General features: G+C 33.5%; 2 protein-coding genes across 5 annotated transcripts in view; one reads left to right on the top strand and one right to left on the bottom strand.

The window, feature by feature from the left end:
- Positions 1–9,480, top strand: part of LOC113399535 (cytochrome c oxidase subunit 4 isoform 1, mitochondrial) — a 181,350-nt gene extending 171,870 nt beyond the window's left edge. The window contains exon 6 of the mRNA XM_064218929.1: positions 9,470–9,480. The gene's annotated coding sequence lies outside the window, so the exon portion shown is untranslated. The remainder of the gene's footprint in view (positions 1–9,469) is intronic.
- LOC113399525 (uncharacterized protein) overlaps positions 1–23,842 on the bottom strand; it is a 463,929-nt gene that overhangs the window by 33,454 nt on the left and 406,633 nt on the right. The gene's annotated exons all lie outside the window — the stretch shown is intronic.

Genomic DNA, 23,842 nt, shown 5'->3' with positions numbered 1-23,842 from the left:
GATGAGTGGGTGGTACCTACTTAGATAAAGAAACTATACCGTTAAATACATTTATGGAATCGTATAGTATTCGTTGATTTTCATACATAATTTTATAATTAATATATAATTTTTTAATAGTAAAGCGAAATGGTCGAACATCGAATACAAAAATTGATCGCATTTGGTTTGCTGTAGCGAAGGCTACACAGACTGGTGTGGGTGATAACTGAGGGTAAGTGTGACTGTTCGTATTTCAAACGAATGGAAATCCGTCGAATAAACATTTCGCTTTAATACGTTTAAAATCGATTGTTATTGTTCCCATATGAACGCAGCCTTACCGGTTCGGTCACGTATGTCGTAAAGTGGAGAACAGAACTTGATGGGTATTGGTGTTTTTAGTTGCTGAGCAAGAAATGCATGAAGGTTTAATGAAGACAAACATGCACCCTAGTGTCATTATTACAATAGCACAGAATAGAATAATATTTTATTTGTAAATACATCACAACACAGCGTATACAACAATAATTAAATTAAATTGAATACAAAACACTATAAAAAAATCTCTAACCTAAAATATATTTAAATTTGATGAACTTGATGAAATTTGGTATGACTCAAGCTTGAGCTCCAAGGAGAACGTAGGCTACTTTTTTATACCTAACGGTCACTCCTTTAAACGCGAAGAAGCAAGGGCGCCAACTTGTGATTATATTCGATCAAACACCATTGAAACGGAAACAGCAATACAAACTATTGCTTGAGTTTTGACGATAATCCTGTCGGGTCTGCAGTTTTGGCTTCCCGTGTGTCCGTAATTCAAAAGCGATGGAGTGATGCGAAAGTCTGATGGAGTCTTAATTAAGATTTAACAAACTTTCGATCGGGCTCTGATGAAAAAACATCACCCGACCAAATCGCTTCCAGTATCGATGTTTCGTTTTTGCAGAGAGGTGATCAATCTTAGACACCAGTTAATGTAATTGACCTCTTATATTGATCAGTTTTTTATACTTCGATATAAGAGCCAACCAATACTATTTCGGTGATTTTGGAAAATCAATAACAAAGTATTATTGTGCAATTGAAATATGTGTTAAATTAATCCAACCGTTTTTGTTGAAATTTTGAATAGACTTTTGGTTCTGATAAAAATAGAATAAAATTTTCTACATTTTATGACTTTATATAAACGATTGGTTTAACAAATGGATTTTTATTGCATTTAAATAGTTTTCAATAAAAAGTATAGGATGTAGATTTATTATTAACTATCCCAAAAAAGAGGAACGCAGAAATTATGTATAACAATATGTTCTTAACGTGTAACGGTATGTCAATGTTCACAACACTTTAAAGATATAATTTTTGATTGTGTAAATTATTAAAACTTTTCACTTCAAACCAAATAAAGGTGATGATGATATTACTGAATTATAATAAAAAATATCATATTTTCAGAACAAAAAGCGCAGATACAATTTAAAAAAAAAAAAATATATATTGCTCTTTTTATATAAGACAAGATGACTTAATCGACAAAAATATTGAATCGATTGAACGCGATTAGAGACAGAATACAAATTGGTACAAATTTAACTCCACATTTCGTGATAAATGCAGCTGGAAAAATCAGTATAACCCAACACCGAACACACGGTCAAATTGACATCCGGTTACTCGTCCGCTGTCCGGAAACACCGTCATAAGCATCAGTAATCCCGGTCTCTGTTACGACTACACTAACGTTACAGCCAACGACGATTACGATTATTCACAGAGATTTTGGAACAGATATAGTCACAATTAATCTTGCAATGTTCAGTTTGTTCGGATCGAATCTTGCATCTGCGAATCTTGCTCTGAATGCTAATTCATCATATGCATTTCATTGTAACATCTTCCTTCTTTTTCCTTCCTTTCAACTCTGTAGTTGAAATTTAACATGACAATGCATTTTGGCTCCAGACAAAAGAACTCCTCAACGGTCAACAGCATAGACATCAAATTTTGTACATAGTAAGTACTTATTTACGTAAGTAACTGTCTGTAATTGTTCCACAGCTGGCTAAGACCTCATCTTCGTTTTTTGGAGTATATTTCACCACACTGCTGCGATACAGGTTGGTGGAACACACATGTGAATTCAATGAAATTAGACACATTCGGGATTCATTACGATATTTTCTTTTATTTATCGCATGAAAATTTAGTGGTGTTTGCCTGGGTTTGAACCCACAGTCATCAGTTAGGATGCATGTGTTCTAAGCACTGAGTCAACTCGGGTCACCTATTTTGTGTATAAATAAATCCGTGTGAATTAAGATAATAACAAAACATAATTTTCAATAACATTATATAAAACTGTATTTAAAAAAAAGAAATAGTAAGTCAGAAAAGAGAGGGAAAAGTTGGGGGGGGCTTTGTTCATGATATTTTCCTTTCCTTTACGTTACGATTTCTTTCAATGTTAACCGCGTAAACGAACTTCATTCCAAAAACAATTGTTTTTTAACAAAAAAAGTAATTATAAGAGTCATAACTGTGATTTTATATTATACAACATTGTGACGCAAAAAATTTGGCTATATATTTCTTGCTTCTTGCTCTTGGTAGTAGGGCTTTATGCAAGTTCGTCTGGGTTGGTATCACTCACTTATCAGATATTTTACCGCCAAACAAGAGTACTCAGTATTGTTGTGTTCTGGTTTGAAGGGTGAGTGAGCCAGTGTAACTACCGGCACAAGGGACATAACATCTTAGTTCCCAATGTAAGGAATGGTTAATATTTCGTAGAGCACCACTGACTATGGGCGGTGGTGACCATCAGCTTACCATCAGGAATTAGCCCGTCCACCAATCTATACAAAAAAAAAATGTTGAAGATATACCTCACCGCTGGTTTAGTGGATGCCATGTATATCTTCAACCCGCATTGAAGCTGAGATAGAACAAGTTTCAAACTTCTACAGAAGGCCGTATTTAAAGGCTGTTGTTTATTTTTTCCGATTTTCTAAGTTTTTCCTCAATTCTGGCCCACATGTTTGAGGAAGTCTACAATAAGATTAATAATCCTGATTTCTGTATTTGTATTTCATCATTATTTAAAGGGACGTATTTCATCATTTCATAGGGGACACGTTAAATGAAATCAATTAATCAAAGTTAGTCACGTCGTCGAAATGTAGATTAAACTTGTCGTTAAATGAAAGTAAAATTGGTTTATATAATATTTTGAATAATTAAGGTTTGTTTAGTATTTAAACCGTAATATTTATTAATAAAAAAATAAGTTGAAAGATGAGTTTTAATAAATACAAAAATTGGTGTGATGCACACGTGCACGGACATACGTTCAGTAGTGGTATATATTGTTAGGTTTTGTAGTGAAATTCAATTACCAGACCACAATAGGACTTTTTCGACGGACGCTTTCGTTGGCATGCGTTCAACCAGAATTTTCGTAAACATTATATTTAAGGATTCTTTTTAACTGGACAAATGTTTCATTTTTATAATTGGTCCGTTTTGTGCGGAAATGTACCAACCCACAGGAGCATTAATAAATGTTGTCAAGATTTAAAAGAGGAAACATATATCGTTGCTTATTTTATTTCAAATACATTTTATATATTACCTAACTTTGTTTGTCTCTAAATCTGCCGAGATCAACGATGAAGGCGTCTACAAACGTCGGATGATAATTTACCATACATCTACAGATATTCTCCTCTAAAGTACAGTAAGTTTTAGCCCAGCAGTATGGACATTAGCAAAACTGTTACTTTACATTGTCTGAATAAAAACACAGGTGAACAATTCGATCAAAGGATGTTAAATGGCCGTTGGCATCAGACATCGGCAATGTATGATTAATCATTACTGCCTTAAAATAGGTGCAAATGAGACTAATCATTCAAAATAAAGACAGACCCTCATTCTTCGATGGGATAGCAATCCAATGCAACTGGAGAGAGATCCAATGCAGGGCCAGACTTTTAAGTACACAGTAAGACACAGCATAGACACCAAATTTTGTATATAGTAAGTAACAACATGAAAATGAACCCACTGCTGGGCTTACAGCTCCTTTTCGTTTGATGAAATGTTTTGGCTACCATACACTTCTCCAATGGTGGTTGGTGGAAACACAAGGAGTAGAATATAATTGAAATTATACACATGTAGGTATTAATATTGACTTCCCAAATCTTATCCACGTGCAAAGATTTTCTAGACTCAAAGGTTCAGCTCAGGATTTGAACTTGGTCTCTAAAGAACTACAGCCATCGTCAATAGTCTAAAGAGGCTGCCGAGGGTAATAGAATACAAAAACCAATGCAGACCAGTCGCAAACGTAGCGTCGGTTAACCAAAGTAATAAAATAAATAGCGAAGAAGAAGTCTTGTGCGCTATGATAACGAATTTGAAATTAATTGCATTTCTTACTCCGGAAGATTTACGTGCAATTACGCTGCAGTCATTGTTTTTACGAATGAATTTAATGTAAACATTGTTTTATTTTCAGGGATCCAGGGCGAGATTAAAACATTTAAAGGTTTTTTTGGAAATGCCATTGTTAGTGTTCTTTGGTAGCTAAATAGCAGAAGAAACATACCCAATTCGATATTAGACGACGACGGGTCCATAGGTCAAATTTTATTTATTGTAAGATTATCACCAAAAGGTTTATTTTAGAACCAATAATGTCGAAGTAAAATATTTACTTTTTTAATTTAAAATTTTGTACAAAATCATCTGATGTTGTAATGTATGATGCATCTACATCAGATGTGACTTCTTAGGCCTATTTGAACTATTTTGTACAGATACAAGGTCTGAAGAAGAGTAGGCACGAATGTTTTAATTATAGGCAACTAATTGTTGCCCGCGCCTTTGCTCGCGTTGGTACTGGATCAGATGTTAGTCATAAAAATGTTGCCTTGGAGTTCAAGTTTGCTTCGTAGTAAATTTTAACTAGGTAAGTAACAATTGGTTAACAATTTCAGTGTTTTAGCTGTAAAGAGCAACAGACAGAAAGACAGACACAACCAGCAAGACAGAGTTACTTTCGCATAGATCACAGCCTGCTTAATACTCAATGAATATTAAAAATATATTTAAATTAAAGCTGGTTTTAGATACATAAAATAATTCAGATACAAAATATACAATGGAAATTAATAAAAATTAATCTCGGGAAAAAAATGTGATTTTAGGGAATATAAATAAATTTTCATTACACAATAACAAAAGCAATACGATACGCAATATCTATGTGGAAAATCCGGGACAGCACTTTACAAAATGGTTTTATCTGTTAATTGTATTCGTTCACTGAGTATTTTCATTCCGTAAAACAATTAATCATACACCAAATATTTTTTAATATTAATATTTTTATTAAGAATTTAATGCGCCCGTCTAGCGTAAAGCAGCAATTCTTAGTATTTTTGTGAGTCACTGTATATAATAATAGACTACCTACATAAAAAGGGCGCATTAGCCCAGCATCGAATCTACATTCCGAACCGGAAAATTACATTAAAAGTAAAGCTACCACCGGTTCCTACTCGTAACCTGTGTCGGTAATCTTACTCGAATCAAGTATATTTTGATTTTGATAACGTGTTTACACGTGTATCATAATATTATGATGACAGGTTTAGCGGGATGGGTTACATTAGCATGTGTAATATTAAAGGGATATCAGCGAGATATTTATGAAACCTTCGTTTTGTTTCATATTGACTTATCCTCTTGTTTCTTCAAGGATCATTTATTTTTCCAATATTCGGTTTTGTTGATCTTCTTTACGTATTGCTACATCTTTATTTATTCCGTTAAAGAAAATCCTAAGCCTTGTATTACAGTAAAAAGAACAAGTAGGTCTTTTGTTAACGTATCGTCTTACAGCTTTACAGGGATGTTTGTTTAAGTGTCGAATGTTTGAGAAATTTGAATGTTGGTTCTTTCAGTAACATCGTGATTCTTTAGTTTCAGATTGTTTATGATTAAAATTTCTTTTGATACATTTTTCGCAGGAAAATAATATCGTTCAATCAATGAAATATATATTTATATGTGCTACCCGTCATGTTCAGTCAAACGGTGTCGTAGCTTATTACTCATAAATTGATATGTTGATATTGCATGAATTTTCTATTACTATAACTTTTTAGAAGATTGATTCATGGAAAGCGTTTATTACCGATAAAAACTGTAATGTATTGAGATTTAATATAATTATAATAATAGTAGTTTTACTTTAAATAGTTTATTAAATGTGTATAATTCAAAGGTGCTTGTAAAAGCCTACTTGAATAAAGTATATTTTGATTTTGATTTAATAAATCTTCGAATGTTATGTTCTTTGTTGCGCTCCGTACACGCACATCTGATAAGCAGAAAATGTGTTACGGCGGTAAGGCTTTGTGCAAGTTCGTTTGGTTGGCCTACTCATCATTCTACCGCCAAACATGCTTTTGAAGGATTAGGGAACCAACGTAACGACAGGCGCAAGGGCACACAATATATCGTACAGCACCAATCTCTATGGACGTTGGTGACATAAGGTAGCCCATAAGAGTGTCCGCGTATATTATAATCGTCTTTTTGACGAAGTAAGTAGTTAGATGTGTTTAAATTATAAATCTGAGTTAAATATTGTTTTATTTCAATGATATCAAACATGAATTTAAAGGAATAGTTGTTTGCGCTGTGATAACATTTTTATGATCAGGATATTTTGGAGTAATTATTAATATATTGAGACCATGTGCATACAATGCTTACAGAAGTAGGTAAGTAGGATAATTCATAGAAAAAATGACGATTAAAAAAAAGAAATAAATGCATTGTTACGTAGTCGTAAAAATCAGCTAAAATCAGCGCTGCAAAAATCGCAGTAACAGGATGAGACAGATAGCCTGATACAGCAGCTTTTTAGCGAAGGCGGACTACACCCTTGATCTACAATAGCTATGCTTAGTATATTGCGCAGATTTTTTTACCTCGTTCTTTGTACTTTTGATTCTGTGTTTTTAAGCGAATAAATCTTAATGTTTCTAAAATATGGGAATATTCAAATCTTTACTTTTGTATCAATAACTCCTTACAATTAAATTGCCCAACAAATCCCCTCCAATATTTTAATAAAATTCGGAGGTTCTCGTTAACTGTCCCATAATAAATCAGTCACCCGTTAAACCACAAATTTTCTCACCCCTCATATTCTGAGTTTCCAAATCTCCAGTTAGAGCACGATTAGCTGGCAGGTTAAACCAGTCGCCATTTTGCGGCCATCAATTTTAGCTTGGCTCGTTTTCCCGGCTATAAATCGCCGGGTCAGGTCGAGTTGGTGCAAAAAAGGTGAATTTCCCAAAGTTTATGTAAGCTTGATGAAATGGAATAATTGTAATTTTTATTATAAATGGTTTAATCAAATTATTCGTATATTGAAGTTGATACCACCTTCGCGACATATGGTCATTATGTGACAGTCGCAAGTTCCTATCCTGACCCTTTTCATCCTATAACAAGCCTTATGTTTAATTGGAAGGGCATTACGAAACCTTTCAGAAGACTTATTTGGAAATTTTACGCACCTTTTTGACGATCGTGACCATTCCGTTGAAAATATTTTTACGGAACAGCTTTTTACATTATTAATATGCAAACCAGCCTGGGAGCGAACGTTTAATTCCTAAAATATAATAATTTACTTTACGATTAAATGTACGATTCGATATTGCCTGAGGCGCAATATGTACGGATTTATGAGCTACAAACAGAAATGTATTTGTCGAGTGTAAATTAAGAATCGGTTGGTAACCAACCACTTATAAGGCTATTAATTATACCCAACCCGTTTACCCTTCCGGGTATAAATTGACGATCCTTGTGAAATAGGGGTTAAGTTTCCTTCGGTAGTATTTATTAGGATAAGCTTTTAGCAAATTCCATTTAACCACAAAATTAAAACAGACAGTTATTAATGGTTTCCGGTATGGGTATTGTTATCATTTTTTTGTGATTGTGAAAGGGTGGAATTGAGTTAAGTCTTCCTAGCGTCCTTTTAGTTACGACCTCGATGGAACATAGTATTTTTTGTAACGAATAAAAAGTACAAAATAATCTTATGCCACACTTTTAGTGTATAATTCTATATGCAATAAATTAATTAATATTGCACTAAATGATATACCAATCTAAGACTGGTCTTAGCAGGTTAGGAGGATAGAGGAAACCAGTAACAAGTGTGTACACAGACAGATGCAATTTCTTATTCCGTATACTAGTAGTCCGTTGGTACGGCAATGTTGAGAGAGATCAAGGGCAGTTCCAATAGTGCTCTTCCACTTAATTTGCAAGGCTTAAGGCTCTAACAACGCGTCCACCCCCATTGCATCTGCTATTGATAAATTCTTGACAAAAACTGCAATATATTTTATTGTTCGGACTCGGGATTTCAAATTTATTTGGTAACCCTTGGCTTTGTGCAATCTCATCTGGGTAAGTACACTCATCGTGAAATTCGAAGTATTATATTTTAATGTTTGTCAGATTTAAATTACCTTTTTGAATTTATAAATTCAATGCAAAACAGTAAAGTAAAATCCTGTAAATGTGTAGAACACTTACAGGCTGCCTCTCCTTTTGAGGAGAAGGTACAGGCTGATTCCACCATGCTGCTCTAATGATACTTGGGGGATACACATGTGGCAAAATTTTATTGGTATTAGACGTATGCAGGTTTCCTCACGAAATGTCAATTTCAACAGAACTTACTTGGTTTCGAATCGCAATCATCATTTAAGATACACATGATCTTATCACTGGGCTATAACAGCTGTTCTAGATCTGAGTCGCATGTGCATTTCGATTCAATATGCGTAGTTAGAGCTCACAAACAATAGTTTAAATGCACACTTGCATCAATTTTATATGGAACCGTTCTGTAAATAGAGATGGGATATGTTTGTCGATAAATCACTCGGAACGTGTGGTACCATACGTGCTTAGAAGCGACATCCATAAAGAAACTTTGACACGCATACGTAAGAAAATAGTTTATATCCAAAGTATTACTCAAAGAGAACAATTGGAAATAAATAATGTTTAACTATGATGTTTTGAATATAAATTGGTTTTGTAACACCGAAATTCCGACTCAGCAAATACAAAATTTCGCCTTGCGCACTTTCTGGAGCAAAGCCTACGTTTTTAAATGAATGATAACTCCAAAATAACTGACTGCTTAAAGACGATTAACAAAGCTTATTAGTGAATAAAGTACATATTTTGGTATTTTAATAAAAGTATGTCATTAATAATACATTTTATATTTCATACTAGTTGTCGCCCGAGGCTATGTTTGCGTTTTAATGGTCAAGTGTTATGAAAAAAAATTGCCTATGTCCTTAAAGTTCAAGCTTGCTTTATACGAAATTTAATCAAATTCTTTTCAATAGTTTACCCGTGAATGTGTAACAGACAGACAGATAATTTATAATTAACTTTATATTAATTAACGCATTTATAATATTAGTATAGATTCGTAAATGATTTTACATTGTGTAATATTGCTCAAATATTACACGAATCATTACACATTAGTTTAAAGCCGACGCTAGCAACACTGAGAATTCGTTAACTCAATTGGTAGGTATTTATAATTTATCCCATGATCTGCAGTAAGGATAACTTCGTGAGGAAATCTATTTTTGTCGGGAATCCATCGATCCTTATATATAGCGTGGTGGAGTAAACTCCAAATTGATTCTCATGAGGAGAGTCCTCTCTTACTGTTAAACCTTTATTTATTTTTGGTTTATTCCTAGTTGTTGTTTTTTACTTCCATGTTTGTACAAAAATGTGCAGTCAGAGTAAGAAAACCTTCGTCAGTTTTCAAATTCATTCCTTTATCAAGTCGTAAACTCTTAGTACCTTTTGAAACTAAAGCACTAAACAGACAACTGCATGTAAATTTAAACTAACATCGTATGATAACTTGGTTCAAAATAGTGTAACATCTTTGGACTACGTCTAGTGTCATATCAACATGAAACCTTTTTAATGGCCTAATAAATCATTACAAGATTTAAATTAGATATGATATCTTCTACTGAATTGTCAAAGTCTGTCAGTGTCATATATTTTCTTGCAATATCTTGTAATTTTACAACAATTAGAATAAAAACGCTTGTAATATTATTCGGCCGTTGTTTTGAGTGACGGTTAATGTAATGACGTGACGTGTGTTGAGTGGTTCCATCGGCACCGGGAAGTGGTGGTGAGTCTTTTGCCTGCAAAAGCGGCGGATATAAACCCTATCGAAAATCTATAATTTTTGATGGTGCAGCGGTGGATAAATAATAACGATAGAACCAAAGCAGCTCTCTTAGAGCATTGCCGAAGTGTTTGGGAGAGCTTCAGAGGAACCGACATATGCTCTCGCCTTTTTGGATCAATGCGACAGCGACTACAAGCTGTGATTGATACGAATGGCGGATGTACTCGTTTTTAATAAAATAAATAAGATTTGTTTAAATGAATAAATGTTACCATAATTACTATTTATTTTTACTATTTTATTTACTTCTTCCGTCCTGGGGTTTCACCCGCGTTCCCGAAAGATTTTATGTTTTCCCGGGATAAAAAGTGTCCAATATGTTATTCCAGTACATATTCTATCTGTGTGCAAAATTTTATCCAAATCCGTTCAGTAATTTTTACGTGAAAGAGTAACAAATATCCATCCATACCTCAGAGAAATCAGCCAGATCTATACACACAAACTTTCGCGTTTATAATATTAGTAGGAAGTAGGATTACTACTATGCACTCTCTTTTGAGACAAGACAATGTCCTAATCTCCGATGTTACACGAGCATTCACGAATTGGTATTACGTTTCGTGAAAAGTTGTTAATTATCATACCGATTGACGGCTTCTTCTTATTATTTTTATAGCTTTTAAACGCTATTATACTCTTTGCTAGATGCGACTTATAATGTCATTGCGACGCAATACGTCATACTCATCAGTAAAGCAGGTTATCGCTCATACTGAGCACACGAAAATAGATCTTAAGGTGACAAACCTTTTCTTACCCCGACTGTACAAATCAAAAGTCCATTAGTTAAATTACAATATTGCTTGAATTAGTGAGTCAATAGTAACCACAACCGTGGTTAAAATTGAACTGACGTAATAGACCTGCAATTTGAAGATTCAAAGGTGCTTTTGTATTTAATATTATTATATTTTCGAAACATGAAATAAAATATTTTAGATGTTATTGTTGAGATTACAAAAATAACTGATGTATCGTATATTATTTATATTTTATATCAGATCACAGTTTAAACTAACATCATATTATTTTCGCCATTTTTTAATTTCTTGCCAATTTCACCAGTAACCATTTTTTTTATATTTTACATTTACGTTCGGACGTATAGATACAGAGATTAATTTGCCTCAAATGCTATAAAATACTATAAACACGAAAGTGAATTTATTTATTTGTTTGTTTGTTATGCTTTCACGTCTTAAATGCTCAACCAATCATCAGAAATTGCATCCACGTTTTATGGTGCACAGAAAAGGACGTAGAGTTACCACCTGACATTAACACGTGCGTGAATTAGTACTTTATAATGATTTAAATGAAGCAACTGAGATGGCTCTTTGTCGCACGTGAATTTTACACGACGACGTTTTCTATGGACAAGCACCAATATATGAGCTTATTATGTGTTTATAATTCACATTATATTCGATACTTATGGAGGTTATCGTCAGCATGTATCAGATGAAATCTGTTATTTTCCATCAAATCATTTTGAAACAGATTTGCATTTTACATTTGCATATATAGCATAGAGTATTACACTAATTTAAATAAATCAGTTTTTTACATTAAAAATGTACATGTTCAATTTCTATAGCATATCGATATAAATCCCAACACTACAGAGCTTTGCATATGCAATAATTTTAATGAGTTCAATTCACCGCAGCCGCGTTACCGATAATGCATTGATAGCTGACGTATAAATCGTTGAGCGGTCCGGATGTGTGTAAAACATACTTCCTCTGTATTATTGTAAGGCATATTGTGTTATTGTGTGTTTCGGAATTACTTAAATATGAATGATTTTAATTAAACAATTTATATTGATTGCTTGATGTATCTTTGTTTGATTATTTGTATTGCTTACTGTATTGTAGTCGATACGAGTGTTAACATTATGGTATTTTTATCAAAATCATTTCCATCGTCGTCATCATCAAATCAAATCAAATCAAATCAAATCAAAATATACTTTATTCAAGTAGGCTTTTACAAGCATTTTTGAATCGTCATTTAACAAACTATTTAAAGTAAAGCTACCACCGGTTCGGAATGTAGATTCTACCGAGAAGAAAGTTACTCTTTTTCAACGTCTAAAAATACAGTCATGTTAATGGTATTTGATACCATTATATGTATGTTATGTCTCCTGCCTGGAAGTCAACAAGCATTAACTCCACGCTTTTTTATCATCAATATAATCTTGTATGGAATAATATGCCTTAATCTATATCTTAATCATCAATATTGTCATCATCATCATTATGATCATCGATGTCATCATTATGATCATCAATGTCATCATTATGATCATCAATGTCATCATTATGATCATCAATGTCATCATTATGATCATCAATGTCATCATAATCATTGTTATCATCATAATTTTAATCATCAATATCATTGTCACCTTCATCGTCATCAGTAACATGTCACCTTATGGTTAGTGGACTACCGTCCATAGACATTCCTGTTGTGAGATATAGTAACCACTCCGTTCACTCTACTCCGATGCGCCACCAACCTTATGAACTAAGATGTTATGTCCCTTGTGCCTGTGGTTATACCGGCTCACTCGCTTTTGAGACCGGAGTACAAAAATACTAAGTATTGCTGTTTGACGGTAGAAGATATGATGAATAGGTGGTACCTTCACAGACGAGCTTGCATGAAACCGTACCATCAAGTAATTACCAATTTGCCTGTCAATTCTATATTTAAAAAAAAACCCGTGACACGTTTATACCTATTTAGTTTTACTAGGTTTAATATCAACATAAAATTCGATAATATCGTGAAAAATATACGTATGAAGTCGGGTCAGGAAGTAGGTATAGTATTTATTAACAAGATGGAAATCAGTGTATATGTTACCCGTGTAACTCTATCGGCTTAAATGTAAACATTATGAAAATTTCGTCGTTGAAAATAAAGGTTTTATTAACACAAAACCTGTAGTTTTACATTGTTTAAGAGATTAAATATTTATTCAAGTTTTGGTTATTCTTGTTTTATAATGTTTACTTTGCTACGTTACACAAAAGGTATATTGAATACAGCCTTACGCCTTAATCAGAATCATGTCATACAAGTAGTACTTTATTCAAGTAGGCTCTTTAATAATAAATAATATTAAATATTTAACAACACCACATTCATTACTCTGAGCCCAATATAAGTAGCTAAAGTACTTGTGTTATGAAAAATCAGATGTAACGACGGTACCACAAACCAGACCCAAGACAACAAAGAAAACTAATGAACTTTATCTACATCGATTCGGCCGGGAATCGAACTTGGGACCTCGGAGTGGCGTACCCACGAAAACCGGTGTACACACTATTCGACCACGGAGGTCGTTTAAGAGATTAAATTGTTTTTCTTGTTTTATAATGTTTACATTGCTACGGTACACAAAAGACATCTTTATTACAGCCTTATACGCCTTTATCAAAATCATGATTTACAAGTAGTACTTTATTCAAGTAAGCCCTTTAAGCACTGTATTCACATTTTACGATTATATAATACTTAATACCCGCGGTTTCGTTACGTTTTGGCGATTATTTGTCAGGTATTATTCACACGATATCTTTATAAATTATAGCTTATGTGTTATCCTGATGTATAAGCTATATTATTGTAAAGATTCATTAAAATCAATTCAGTAGTTCTTGCGTGAAACAGTAACAAACATCCACACACACAAACTTTCGCCTTTATAAAATTCTTGTGTTCCGGATAGAAGACGAGTGAGTGAATACGAGACAGAGAGAGAGAGACAGCATCCTAAGTTCAACGGTTGGTGACGCATGGATTATGCAACTAATATAAGTCATCTCGTTTATGTCTTCCAGTGTCAATATCTATCTGATCATCAGGTAACCCACGATGGGTTACCTATAACGATCATCATTACAAAGTATAAAACAAAGTCGCTTACCGCTGTCTGCCCCTATGTATGCTTAGATCTATAAAATTACACAACAGATTTTGATGCGGTTTCTATTAAGAGATAGATTGATTCAAGACGAAGGTTTATATGCATACATGCACAATATAGCAGAGACACATTTATCTTTTTTAACGTTTCTGAAGTGATGTCGTAAAGATAGATGAAAATAATGTAGTACAGTATTGTACATCTTATAAAGGTCTTCAAAAAAGCCCAGGATGGTATATGTCGATCTCTTAAGGATAACCCACAATAACCATTTTTATCCTTTACTTATTACGAGAAATAATGGCTTATTTTCGAAGCGATTTAAAGCAATACAGCTTTAATCCTCATTTAAGTTAATCCAATTAAGTACCTTAAATACACTGTGAATTTAATATAGATCAATGTGACCCTTTACAGCATGTAATTTAAATGAATATTTTCGAAGATATTACAGATTTAAAGCGCAGGGACATAGCGGGTTGTATTTTCTAACGACTGAAAAACTGTGAACGTTGTAAGGTATTCTGTAATATATTTAGCAATGCACTCGTGCGAAGCCGGGGCGGGTCGCTGGTGTCAAATAAATAAAAAACTTAAGAACCAAGAAACTTTGGAAAGATAATAAAGTTTATCTTTCCAAAGTTATTTCATTAAAATATTTACAGTAATCTATTATTTATTTTTCAGATTTCATTTGTGTCTACATAAATTTGGCATATCTATTTCTAACACAAAAAAGAGCACGATTAATAACACCCCCTCCAACTACAAAACGCTTATGTACGATAACGACCTCGCTTTTGTGAAGTCAGCGAAAAAATACAAGCAAAAATTAAAGGCGTGGCGTCACCGCGCGGTAATGTTGTCTGTATGTAAACGTAGGGATTTACCGCTCCACCTGTTAGGGCTTATGCTGATTTATTACAGCCCTGTCGCATAAATAAATCTATATTTTTATTTGGAGTATAAGTAAAAAAGTATAGAAATAATTTGTTCTACCAACAACAATGTTGACAACATTTTGATTTTTTAAGTATATTATTTGTAGGTGCATTGTTAAATGACCTACCGGATAGTGAGTACTCACCATCCGATCAAGGAGGAGGAGTAAAAAACCCTTGTTCCTGTAAATACACTGGCTCATTCACCCTTAAAAATGCAACCCACAATCGTTGCTTAGGATCGGGTATGTCCTCATTACAATAAATAATGAGGTCCTACCCGAGGGTTTGAACAAATTGCGACAAAAAATAAAATGTCTTCTGCTTAATATAGTTCTTAACAATCGTTTGCCCCTTATAACGTAATTTAACGTTAATTAGTATATAACTGAGTTGCTTTATGCCTTAGGCGTATTCAGTTAAGGCTCGTCGCTATCCTTTTTTTAAAATGCTGTATCTAAGGATATATATTTTTATTATGTTATCTTATGTTATCTATAATAATTTAAAAAATCTTTGAAATAAAAATACAAGATAAACAATAAAATATCTGCTAATAGCGGACGAAAAACTATTTAAATTATATATAATAGCTGCTGCATATATACTTGTGAATGCGCAAGATTGTGCGAAACTTTTTACAATTATCAGTGCAGTCGCCGCGCAAAACGGCGCGCTTGCTCGCGTATACGCGTTCTTGTGTTCGCTATTTTTCACCCCTCTCGCCACTTTTATGCTTTTAACGAGCAGCCGTTGAGCGTGTTTACTTTAAATTGTATTTTAATGTATTCAGCGTTGTAACTGATTGACAGTAAGTAATCCTCTTAACAGTTCGCTACTTGCGCTCCGAGCCTTTGAATGTCACCCTCCGCCTGAGCCTAGTACGACTCATTTTATGTATACAGATCTAAGCAATTAGTGCTCTTCATTAAATTGCAACCGTTAATAAATTTTTAAATATATATTGAAGATCCCGCTTCAAGAAAACAGGAACGTCAAATAAATAACAATTTTTAATATAGTTTCCAGTTTTTGTTACAATCACCCATTATCTTCCGTTTTTCAACCCAGATTAGCAATTCCCTTGTCAAATTCAAAAATATTCTTCTTCTACTTTTATGTATAAAAATGTCAAACCAAAAAGTATTCATTACATTTATATAATTCTGTGATAGAAAATAATCCAACGGCTAGAAGCTTTGCAAACATTAATGATTATTTATAAATATTTTATATAAAATAATTTATAGGCTTACAATATATATATTTTTAAATTATTACATAAGAATTGATGACATTAAGTGCTTAAATACATATAAATATGAATTAAAAATAGTTACTGTATAAATCTTGACCGCGTGGAATGGTGGCAAGAATGCTAGCAGCATTTCCCCGTTGAATCGCAATTCCGATCCTCTGGGCTAAAAACGAACCAGCCCTCCTGTCACCAGTGGTATGTGAAAGAAACTTTTTTATGTTATAGGTACGCGGGCAAATGGGCCACCTGATGTTAAATGGTCACTTCAGTCTATAGACATTAGCACTGTCAGAAATATTAACCACTCCTCACATCACACCAATCTACCAGCAACCTTGGGAACTAAAATGTTATGTAACCTACGCCTGCAGTTACCACTAGTGTTTGTCTGTCGGTTACGCTTTTACGCCTAAATCACCGAAAGAGTTTTATTAAATTTACTATGTAGCGACCTTGAATTTTAAGGAAAGAAATAGCGTACTTTTTTATCCTGCCCCTAAAATGCGGGCGAGCTGACCTACTAAAACTATTTATCTAATAAGTAGGCAAAGACGAAACAGTAACTTTTTTTGGTTGCAAAAGGCGAACATCAGGGTTCCCAGTAAAAAAAAAAAATGTTGTCTAATTAATTTCTTAACAATGGTCATGATCAGGTAATGGTCGAATTTCAATCACATAGCGAACACTAGAATACTAAAATGGCCTCACAAGTGCTTAGTTCCTGTCACTTCTTCCCTACAGAATCTGCATTCCAAACTGGACCAACGTCACCCGTGACAACATAGATCGCAGTTGAATGTATGTTTGTTACATTTGTCTCTCTTCATATGTGTAAACTATACACGTAACTTTGCAGTTGAATCCCTTTTATGTTTAAGCGGCTTTGACATCAAAACGTAATATAATTAATGAAAGTTAAAAATAAAATTCAACACAAATCTTGTTATATAAAGTACATTATCAAGGTTTTCCAACGCAGACATGCGTGAAACATTAATGGAATAAAAAAATCCAATACTGTAAAATTGACTGAACTAAACTAACGCCCCCTCCCCCCCTCAATGGCGGACGAAACTGTACGCGGAAATTGTATTGCATAAAAGATGGGTTTAAAGGTGAGTCAAGCTGATTGTTTCATTATAGATTGAGTGTCTGATAAGGAAACTGAGTGATAAAGTTTTTTTTTGGAAAAATTGGCAAGCAAGTATTTCGCTTTAAGATAAGCGTTCACCGTCGACTGGCATTGCAAAATCAAAAACAAAATATTCTTTAGTCACGTAAGTACTTAATGAACACTTGAATTGTCGTTTTAAATAACAACTCCACGCTTTTTATCTGTAAAAAGATCGCTGTTTTTTAGAACGAAAATCACGCAAAAATCTTGCACTGGCTTATTCACAATCCAAACCGGTACATTAGGATACAAAGCGTTGCTATTACATATGTCAAAAAGTTTACTACTGGTAAAGTATCTAAGAACAATAAATAATTCAGCCAACCCAAAGTAAAACTGCTTAGTGTTTTAAGACACACCCCCTTCTTCATTAAAGGGAAGACAGAGACCTTTTTCCCAGAAGAGGTGTAATGATTATACCACTTCTGGGAAAGTGATTGTTATATTACACATTTGTTGTTATTTGATTACTTTTTAAATTGCCTTTTAAGACCTTTTGGGAATATACGGGATTGACACATAGTTTAAAATGTTACTAATAAATCACTGTATATCCACTTGAAGGTTTGTTATTCAAAAACTGTACAAATTTTGGCAGAGATAAAGTACAGTCTGTAATAGCATAGGTTGGGTTAGCTTTTTAACCCGGAAAAATGTATGATCCCGGTGGGAAAGTTGTTTTTATTTTTGTATGGAATCGTCATGATTTTTTGCATAGTGATCGTTTAGGGGTCTGAGAATAACATACATTTTATCCCGGAAAATCCATGGCTTATGAGTAGTTATAGATTTGTTTGTCTGCAATTGATAAAATCAAAATTAGTCTTTCTTATATCTAAAACAAAGTTCGCGGAATCATTTGTCTTTTAATAAATGAGTCTTTTAATAACGAGCAAATAGACCACCTGATGGTTACCGCCGTCTATTGACTATTTCTTACATCGCCAATGAGTCAGCGACCTTGTGAACTTAGATGTTATGTCCCTTGTATCTGTTACACTGGCTCACTCACCCTTCAAACCGGAACGCAACAATATTGAGTACTGCTGTTTGACAGCAAAATATCTGACGAGTGGGTGGTACCTACCCAGGCGGGTTTGCACAAAGCCCTACCACCAAGTAAATATTTATGTTGCCAATATAATAATAAGAATATTATATTATATATATAAAAAATATATAAAATAATTATATTTACATTAATATTTTTAACATAATTTACAATTGCTTTTTTAATTCACTTTCATTAAAAATGAAACAAAATACAAAAATAAATATGACTTCAGGCTTAAATCACTTACCGTTTATACTCTGGGGGTTATTATATTTTACCTCGTATAAGAAATATAACATGTTTATGTTTTTGTAATATTTTAATCATAAGGTCTCAGTTTCTTTGGCCTAATAGCTAGATGGTTGGTCTAACTACGAGGTTGTACTATTCTAGGTCTTGATTCAAACATCTGTCAAGTTTAAACTCTCACAGATAGAAGGCTTTCTGTAAGAGCGTAGTCATCTTCATGTAACTCTTAAAAAATATTGATGTGCGATATCAATGACCTCCGACACGATCGCCGCAAGTCTGCGTGAACACATTACACTAATGAGATTGTGACTCTGCATTGCAATGTGTAAGATTAGAAAACCTCGCGCCCCATTTCTGGTGGCGGTTGAGATTTAATCCCATCTAAGTGTTATTGTTTTATCATATTAAGCAAACGTTGATCCGTGACTCCGTTTGTGTCGCTGTTAAAGTTAAAGTGTACTATTGTTTGTGGTTTCTTTTATTTTTTTATAAATTTATATGTAGTTAATTTAATATTGTTTGTGTCAATATAAAAAAAAACCACATTATTAAGAACCGAAATGTTGCAGAAGACGTAAGACGTGAATCTTACCCGAAGGTCGTGTGTTCAAACCCGGGCTAAGTTCTTACTTATTTACACAATTACACTTAATTTTCACGTGTTTATGTAAATAGTCCATCTCTCAGTAGCGAAGAAAATATCTCGAGAAAAACAACATCGTGTCGGATGACAATACACTTTTCCTGAGTAAATAACACATATATTATTATTTCACTGTAATGTTATGTCATATGTTATGTTTACATCTGCCTTGTACACCCCTACCTCTTTCTATATCTGTTTCTTTCCTCTACCCTAAGGTTGACTGGAAGAGATCACTGTTTTAGCGATAAGGCCGCCTCTTGTGCATCTTTCTTAAACGTGACTAGACTATGTGTTTACTGGTGTACAATGAAGTGTATTTTGATTTGATTTGATTTGATAACACGCATTGGAGGAGTGTGGTGGAATAGACTCCACCTTTCACATTGGGACACATATAGGATGTTACTTTTTAGGAAAAATCATAAACAAAACTGGGCGGTCTAATTACATACCTACTTACTATTACATATTTCACACCAAAAATCACGAAATGAGTCAAATTCTTGCAAGATTTGGTTACAACCAGACTCCATGGTACAGAGAGACACCAGGACAAGAGAAACAAAACAAAGGTTACAATATGAGATTTGTGTACCTACTGTTGTTGGCCTAGTCAATGGTACGGAACCCTGCGCGCGCGAGTCCGAATCGCACTTGGCCTTTTTTATTTATATATCCTCTGTATATTAATTAAGAAAGGTCAATTGGCACGATAATTTATATTTAGTATTTCTATATCGGTTTTTTGCTGCCATACACATATAAGATATATAATAACCGCTTGTTTCCCAAATAAATAAATATACTCGACTCCCAACATCTCACTTGAGTCTCAGTCCTTGCTCCTCCGATGACGCAGTCAAGGCTACTGGCCTTCTAGGCGTCAAAAACATACAGATAAGAATATATTTGGTACTTAATACAGTTTTATAAACAGTATAAAATAATTGTATTTGTTTATTACTTCGGATGTATTTGAATACTTTTAGTAATTTTACGGACTCATTCGTTCATAATATGTATTTATCGAGAGACTTTCTCGTGCCAAATAAACTAATATATTATTCAAAATAATTAATATTATTATTATTTCAATCCAGATTACCTTAATATATTTATATATCTTGGCAAAACTCTTGACAACGTAATATCCATTATATCTCCTTGACAATAAGAAGCGTTCTCTTCTCGAAACTTACCAACGACTCAATTAATAACGTGAGTGGAACCTTATACATTATTAATAATAATCCTTTTATGGTATTTATTGCCTATTATACCTATAAAGCCAATGGATCTAGTACCTATTGTTGCTATAATATTTCATTTACGTGTAATAAATCATGAAAACTTAACTTTTCTTAATAAACTTCTGAAGAAGATTGCTTAAAGTTATATAATTATTATTACTCGATTTAAAAGCGTAACAATATTTTTTCTTAATGATTATGTTCTTTAATATAACGTTAGAAGGTACAAGTGCTGTCTGGAATTACTTTTATAGCAGGCTTTGTAGAGGAATTAAAATTAAGAAATTTTCTGCTAACATAGAACGTAAGGTGTTCTGGAAATGGCAGTGGATTTTTCAGTCTTAAGTGACTTAACTAAATAAATAGTACTCGTAATAAAAATTAATAATTAAAGATCAAAATCAACTATAATATAAACGCAAGCCTTATATTTTTAATTTGAATCCTCACTAGTACCAAAAGTGTCTCCAAAATTCGAAAACAATTAAAATTAAATTAAAGCTTATATAATAAACTACTTTACAAATTGTTACCGTCGAATGCTAACCACTATTAACAGCATTGTCCGTTGAATTGCAATCCCGATTGCGTAAACGTAAAGAAACCAGTAATTAATTATATTAATAATTATATGAAACCATTTCATCATCGCATCGAAGTCACTGAACTGACATAATTGTGAAATAATTGACTGACTCTATAGTATTACATGTTGAGCTGTAGGGAGACAGCAAACGTGATCAAATAATATACTAAAAATTTACTTGATTTAATATATATATTGATTTAAAAATGAATTCATTGATTGATACTAATTTAAGCCAAAAGTCAGGCCCGTCTGGTGGAAACAGACCCCCACCGCCCATGGACATCTGCAACACCGTAGGGCTTGCTGCTGTTCGTTTTAATAAGGCAAATTTGCTTTTACGAGTATTGTGGTATATATTGCTTACCCATTTTACACTGTTGGACTAAGGTTATTTTTGACGACGTTTTTATGTAGTGTACTGACACAAATAGGAACTCAACCTATGTTGAAACTTGGGAAGCATACAATGGACACCCAAAGTTCAACGCTGATCTTCAGTGACCGCCTTGGCTATCATACGAATAACAGTAACAGCATATATGTATACAATAAATATATTACTTAAATTATTATATAAGTATTATTAAAAATACTCACTTAAGTAATAGTAAAACAATTAAGCAAATAATATTACCACAGTAGTGTTATAGAACATTCTCGTTATATTGTGAGTAACCTTGCGTCGCCTCATTGAGCGGCCTGGCAGCGCGTGCCGTATCCCAGACAATCCTGCTGACCTTGACTTTGTACTATTATAGGTAGACTTCAGACGAAATGAGTCTTAGCTAAATTTTTTTGTATTTTATTTTTTGTTTCTCTATATTTATATTATTTTACTCGTGACACTAATTTTAAGTTACAAGACATAATAAAAAAAAACAATACGTCAAACTAAGCGGATGAAAATGCGAAGCATAGCTTTATTATTAGCATTGTATATGACGGTGTGGCTTGTCCCAGGTTGTTTTTAAAAACATGACGTCAGTATTGCTGACGTCACGAATGTCAGGGTTTGGATATCTATCCATCCTCGGAGGTATGAAATTAAAAGCAGAAAATATTCTTCTTTGATTTATTCCAAGCTGAGGAGGTCGGTTAGCTTCGACGGCTTGAACAAGCCTGCCAATACCGAAGGACGCTCGGCGTTTTATAACAAAATTGGGTGGGGGAACTATTCACTCAATATAATAAATAATAATAATAAATAATAAATAAATAATAAATAAATATTGGACAACATCACATACATTACTCTGATCCCAATGTAAGTAGCTAAAGCACTTGTGTTATGGAAAATCAGAGGTAACGACGGTACCACAAACACCCGGACCCAAGACAACATAGAAAACTAATGATTTTTTTTTACATCGACTCGGCCGGGAATCGAACCCGGGACCTCGGAGTGGCGTACCCATGAAAACCGGTGTACATACCACTTGACCACGGAGGTCGATAAACCTAACAACTCTTTTTTGCAGTATGAAAGCAGTGTCAATATCCGCAGCGGTACCCAAAGCAAAATGACGTAAGATATAATGCTACGAAAGTAACCAAAGTATACTTAATAGAGCAGTATCAACATCAGTTAGTCGTTTCACTTTCCTAACCGGGTATGCTGCGGAGCTGAGTCTATTTACCGAGATTATATTAATTATTATATTATACTGAGAAATTAGGTTACATACAGAAAATATTAAAGATATTGTACGTTTAAATATTTCGACGTCTACGAAATGAAACCTTATTAAAATTCAACAAACTTTGACGAACTTCTACAGCAGATGTTTGCGTTCCTGGCGGTGTAACGTTTGTTTATACAATTTGTAATTTTGGCAAAGCCTTTATGTTATTTTTTAAATGACTCATTCGTTTAATATTTTATTAACTTATTCGTAAGGGATTTAGGGGGTTCAGTAGGAGTTAGTTCTTTTCTGTACCCCTGAAATGGCGTAACAAACAAACAAACTCATTTTCCCTTTTATATTACTAGTTGCCACGCACGGCTTAAAACATTTTTAATTAAAATTCGGTTAAGTGGTTTGATCGTGAAAGACTAACTGACTTTTATATTTATAATATTCGTATAGACAAGTATACGTTCAGGATTATGAAATTTTAAATAGCATGTTATTAAAACTAATTTTTAGACCGATAAAACTTAATATAACTTTTATTGGCTCAATTCGGGATTTGAATTGAGTATTCCTAGCTGGTATAACAAGTGAGGTAGGCAGGATATTACTACGCATATCGGCATTAAAATACAATAATTAATAAATCCTTTCTTCAAGTTCTTGGTTGAGCCGAAAAAGTTTGGGTTTGTTTGTTGAGAAACTCCATATAGCAGCCCAGAGTTTAGTAATTGACTCGAACTCATTTACTTCTCT

This window comes from Vanessa tameamea, chromosome 25, assembly GCF_037043105.1.
Source record: "Vanessa tameamea isolate UH-Manoa-2023 chromosome 25, ilVanTame1 primary haplotype, whole genome shotgun sequence".
Taxonomy (NCBI): domain Eukaryota; kingdom Metazoa; phylum Arthropoda; class Insecta; order Lepidoptera; family Nymphalidae; genus Vanessa; species Vanessa tameamea.
The sequence above is the reverse complement of the archived record's forward strand: the minus strand, read 5'-3'. Positions and strand labels throughout refer to the sequence as shown.